Below are 6000 nucleotides of genomic sequence, written 5' to 3' on the forward strand. Positions count from 1 at the left end.
TTGTTGTAACTTCTGCACGTCAAAAGGGCCGTGTCCCAGGTGCCATCAGGAGGAACACTGGGCTGTCTATTGCCCTCATGTTGTACAGGACAGAGGGACATCACTCCCAGACAACCCTCCAGAAGATCTCCCAGGCTTGGCCATGGACGATTGAAGGGGCCCGAGCTTTCCTGACCCAACCACTGCCATCACCAGCAGAGAGCCATGGGTAGCTATCATGGTATATGGGTGGCCCATCTCCTTCTTCTTACACACTGGAACCACTTACTCAGTCCTGGAGAAGTTTTGGGGATCCACTTTCCCCTTCCACCCATTTTCCTATTGTCGGGGTAGGAGAACAACCTTACCTTCCTCACCAGACCCCACCACTTATTTGGATTTTTAGGGGTGTACCTCTCACCCATGTCCTTTTGGTAGTGCAAATATGTCCTATTTCCTTATTGGAAAGAGATCTTCTAGTTAAGTTGGGAGCCTCTATTTCCTTTGCTCCTCCCATTCTCTTAAACCCAAGCCCTCCAGTAGCCCCTCTGCTCCTTCTCCTAGCCAGTCAACCTACTAACACAAACTTGTTTCCTTTACCAGCTTCTCAGGTAGAACCCCCAAGTCTGGGATGTCCAGAACCCCTCTGTGGCTAAACATCATTCTCCTGCTGTTATCCAGTTACTGTACCCTACCAGGTACATAACCCAAGCTCAATACCCTCTCTTTCTCCAGAGCCTCAGGGGACTTAAGCCTATCATTTCTGACCTCTTAAGAAAAAAAAAACCTCCTTCACCATACCTCTTCTCCTTTTATCACCTCTATACTAGCAGTTAAGAAGCCTAACAAAATCTATTGCCTGGTTCGAGACCTCAGGCACATCAATTCTGCAGTGGTTCCCATCCTGTTGTGGCTAATCCTTACACTCTTCTTTCCACTATATCTCAAGGATGCATTTTTTCCTCTGTCTCTCTAGACACCCGGTCACAGGACATATTTGTTTTTACCTGGACAGATCCTAACAGCCATTTCTCTACCTAGCTTACCTGGACTGTCCTACCTCAGGGGTTCTGAGACAGCCTACACCTGTTTGGCTAGGCTCTGGCTTCTAACTTACTGTCCTTGTCTCTCACTAAATCTAAGATTATACTTTATATAGATGACCTCCTTCTCTGTAGTCCCTCTTTAAAAATTAGCCAAGCTGACAACTCTGTTCTTCTAAATTTTCTTTCCAGTTGAGGCTGCAGGGTCTCACCTTCTGAAGTCCAACTGTCCACTCCTCAGGTCAACTGTTTGGGACTAACAATCACCCCAACCCACAAGGCTATTACCTTAGACAGAAAGAATCTAATTCGGTCTCCAGCTGTTCCTTCTACAAAGGAAGAGATTTTATCATTACTAGGAATAGCTAGATTTTATGTTCCTGGGGTTCTCTCTTTTCTCTCTTTTCTTGCCTCTTATATGAAGCGGTGTTAGGCCCCCTCACAAACCTCTTCTCAAACCTGTTACCAAGCCCTTTTAAAAACTCCAACAGGCTCTCCTTAAGGCCCCAGCCTTAAATCTCCCTGACCCGATTTGTCTTTTTTCCCTCCAGATGAATTTGCCTTTGGAGTCCTAGGTCACCAATTGACCCTCTTTTACATCTGTAGCATACTTGTCATCCTCCCCCTTCTGTTTGTGCTCATCCAGGGTAGCCCATACATCTGAAGATTTGAGGTTCAAGAAACACCCACAGATAACAGTCTTTCCAAATAGGGACAAGAAACTGCTTCGTGGCTGGATGCCAGGAACCCATCCCAATTGCTGCCATCCCTGTATCTGTTATCCCATCTAAATATTATGATCTCTTTACTTGCTTTCTCTTTGACCAGATAAAAGGTGATTGTAAAAAATGGCCAGATAAATATGGAGGCTGCCCATATTGTTCTTGTCAGATACATATGCTAGGATCACAGACCAATCACTTCTATCAACAATGCAAGACACTCTTTTTCTACTTACAAGACCCATGGAATCCCAGGTGGGAGGCAGGAGTTGTTGGTAAGCTCCACTGTAAAAGCCAGTCCAGGTCCCCAGTAAGTACTATCCACACTCAGAGAAAATATATCTCAATTGTTCAACTGCTAGATATGGGGAAAGTAGGGGAAGTAATCAAACACTTCTCCGAGGTCCTTACCTCTTTGACATCCTCCCCTCATAAATGGCACTAACAAATTGGGTGAGGTAGAGAGTAGGGGGCTGTAGTTGGGGGTGATGGAAGGAGGAAGTGGCAAATCCCTTATAAATAGCGCCCGAGCAGGACCCGAAGCCTAAATTCCAGGAGGGTGAGCGAGTGCTGTGCTTTCATGGGCTCCTTCTTTATAAATCAAAGTGTGTAAAGGTTGAAGTAAAGAACAAACACATGAAGTACTTTATCCATTATAGTGGTTGGAATAAAAATTGGGACAAATGGGTGCCAGAAATCAGAGTATGCAAATACGTGGACACCAGTTTGCAGAAACAGAAAGAACTTCAAAAGGCCAATCAGAAACAATGTGCAGAGGGAAAGAGGAGAGGGGCTGCTCCAGGGAAGAAGACATCTCGTCTGCAACAGAAAAACGCTGATGTGCAAACAAAAAAGAACAAGCAGGAAACACCTGCAAACGGAGATGGTGGCAGTGCCACTGAGACACCGCAGCCTCCTGGGAAGAAGGGAGCCTGGGTAGATCCTACTGTTAAAAATGAAGAAACATTCATGAACGGAGTTGAAGTTAAAGTCATGGCTTGTGGATGACTGGGACTTGATCACCAGACAAAAGCAGCTTTTTTATCTTTCTGCCAAGAAGAATGTAGACTCCATTTTGGAGGATTATCCTGAGGAAATACAGAGAAGTGTGCCATTAATGAGGCTGTGGCAGGGTTAAAGGAGCACTTCAGTGTAATGTTGGGCACTCAGCTACTCTATGTGAGAGACCACGGTACGCTGAAATTCTGGCCGATCACCGGCATGCACCCATGCCCCAGGTGTATGCAGCGCCACATTTACTGAGATTGTTTGTGGGAACTGGAGCAATGTTGGCCTATGCACCTCTAGCTGAGAAAAGCCTTGTTTTCTTACTGAACTATCTACATGATTTCCTCAAGTACCCAGCAAAGATTCTGCAACTTTGTTCAGTGCCAGTGATTATGAAGTGGCTCCTCCGGAGTGCCATCAGAAAGCCGAGTGAGGGATGTGCCCTCTCTCACCTGTGCCCTCTCTCACCTGTGCCCTCTCTCACCTGTGCCCTCTCTCACTTGTGCTCTCTTTCATGCGTGCTTTCTCTCATGTGTGCTTATGTCTCTGTGAACAGTCTGGTTCTCAGTCCTTCTCTTGTACCGATGATGTCCTTTGAAGACCATTAATGTCTAACAGAGTTGATGTTTGTTTCCTGTTTGAATTTAAACAGAGAAAATAAAAGGAGCAACTGCTCTTTTTTTCTTTCTTTTCTTCATTCCAAAGTTTCTACCAGTGTATCAGTGATAGACAACAGAAAGACATGTTGAAGAGTGTTTGCCTGCTTGACGAAGCTGCTTTTGAATGCTGATGGTTCTGTTCCTTTGACACTATGCACTTTTATATTATGTGTTAATGCTCTCTGACAAAATGCTCTGATTCCGAATGCCAAAATTCACTTCAGTGACTATAACAGAACACTCATCCATTTGTGCTCTTTTCCTAAAATGGTGCTTAAAGAGCACATCCTTTGCAAGTCATCCATGTTGTTCCTTAGCATTTTATCTTTGCTCAGATGTTAAAGAATGGTGGCTTGTTCCTATGGTTTTTGTATGTGTGTCTTATGCATGTTTTAACATGATAGACGCAGTGCATTGTGTAGCTGCAGTTTTATGGAAAAGTCAATCTTGTAGAAGTTGTTTTTCAGATCTTCAATAATTTTTTTCTTTAAATTAAAAAAAAAAAATAGCAAGAAGTTGTCATTTTGCCCTTTGCTTCAGACCTTGACTTCAGCCTACCAACTTCTTAATGTCACCCGACCCAGTTGCTTTAAAGACTGCTGGCTATGTGTGTACCCCCTGGAACTAATCACAACTGCCGCTTACAGCCTCTTTGCTGATGCTTTCAAGTAGCCTTACCTCACCTTGTGTCAGCCGCTCTGACTCTGATGTCACCATGACTCCATACCTTTTCTCTATCCCTCTTTTTGGTATGTCAAACTCTTTCAAGACATCTGGAACACATCCTGTAGGAACACTAGGCTCCCTAGACTGCAATAAAACAACCCTTGATACCTCATCTCTGCCACAGTGCCCAGCAATCCAAAATACGCCAATCCTCTTTGGAACCCAGGTATATTATCGTCTACCCACCAGCTGGTCAGGAGTTGGCGTATTGGTGCCCCTCTTCCTGAACTAGGGGTAACCCAGGGAAATGAGCCCCTGCCAATCCCAGCTGTAGGTATGATGGCTGCCCAACATAAGAGGGCAGTTCAGGTCATGCCACACCTGGTTGCTGCAGGAATAGCCATTCTGGTACTAGAATTGTAAGGGGTAGCTACTTCCATGACCCGATATAGTAAGTTCACTTCCGAGCTTGACAGTGGTTTGAGACCACACCTACTATCCAGAAACAGATAGATTCTTTGGCAGCTGAGGTTCTTCAGAACCAACGGGGGCTGGGTGTCCTGACAGCTAAAGAAGGTGGTCTTTGCCTGCTCCTCCAAGAAGAATGCTGTTTCTATGTCAACCAATCTAGGACAGTGAGAAATAACATCCAGGAGCTACAATCAGACATGCAGAATTTCAAGGAATGTGAGGCCTCCAATTGCTGGATTTTTAAAAACCCTTTAAGGAAGTGGACACTCCTTTTCGTAATAACACCTTTCCTAGTCATCTTCCCCATGTTAACTATTCGCTCCCTGCCACATGAATCTTGTTTCTACATTCCTTCAGTGACAGATACAAAACATTTCTAACCAAACTATTCATTAGTTCCTGTTACAGGATTACTAGCCCCTATCCACAGAGGAGCCTGATGTGAACATTTATCAAGTGGACCACAATGGTGAAAGTCAGCTACACCCCAAAATTGAGGACACCCCAAGACAGCAGGAAGTAGCTTAAGAGACACAGCACTTCTATCCACTTTCACCATCAGCTTTCTCTTTTCCCCTTTCTTCTTCTCGTTATGATAAGAAAAGGGGAGTTATGTTGGTATCAGGAACCAATTCTCCTCCAGCACGGATGTCACCTGAAGACAACAGGGACCTGTGCATCTGTTCCCATGGCAATGGCCATACATTCCTAGAATACATTTGGTTCAGCTTCTACCTTCACCTGGGAGTAATTATGTCACAGTTTAAATAAATAAGAGACAGCACTACACTCATATATACTATCATATTATCTGCAAATAAACGTTGACTTCTGCTTTTCCTGTTTGTAGCCTCTTGGTCCCCTTTAGTTGTCTTATTGCTGTTGTGATAGACTCGGCTCACGTTCGTACAAACCACCAGAAAGGGGGTGGGGGACAGGAGGGATCAGGTGGGAGGAGGACAGAATGAGAGAGTATTGGAGAGACAACTGAATCAGGGAGTATTTCTGGGATGAGCTAGAAACTTAGGGCGGTGGAAACTGCCAAGAGTCTTTGAGGGTAACCCTAGCGAAAACTCCCAGCAGTGGGGAAATGGAGCCTACACTGGTCATGTCCTGTTACCAGGCAAGACTTTAAGTGGTTGGGCTGGGACTTCAACCTAGCCACAATTTTGACCTACAATTTGCCTGCTTGTAGGATATGCTGGAGTAAAGGTGGAACAGAGATTGAGGAAGTGGCTAACCAATGGCTGGTCCAGCTCAAGAATCATACTACAGCAGGGACCCCACCCCTGATATTGCCTGGATAGCCAGCAGCCAGAGACTGGATAACCCAGGGACTTAGGATAGAGCCAAACAAGACTGGCAAAACATCAACAACAACAAAAAAAGTCAATAAGTTTATTCCTAATGATATTCTGCTATACTCAGATTGGTGTCCACCTCAATTGCCAT

At 44.8% G+C, this 6000-nt stretch overlaps 1 pseudogene across 1 annotated transcript; it reads left to right on the plus strand.

The window, feature by feature from the left end:
• The first annotated feature begins 610 nt into the window (after window positions 1–610).
• On the plus strand, window positions 611–3185 carry LOC308429652 (mortality factor 4-like protein 1; annotated as a pseudogene). Its single transcript has 3 exons — window positions 611–677; window positions 1574–1669; window positions 2268–3185. The product of its transcript is annotated as a mortality factor 4-like protein 1 (transcript).
• The last annotated feature ends 2815 nt before the right edge of the window (window positions 3186–6000 follow it).

This window comes from Micromys minutus (genome assembly GCF_963924665.1).
Source record: "Micromys minutus genome assembly, chromosome: 14".
Lineage (NCBI taxonomy): Eukaryota > Metazoa > Chordata > Mammalia > Rodentia > Muridae > Micromys > Micromys minutus.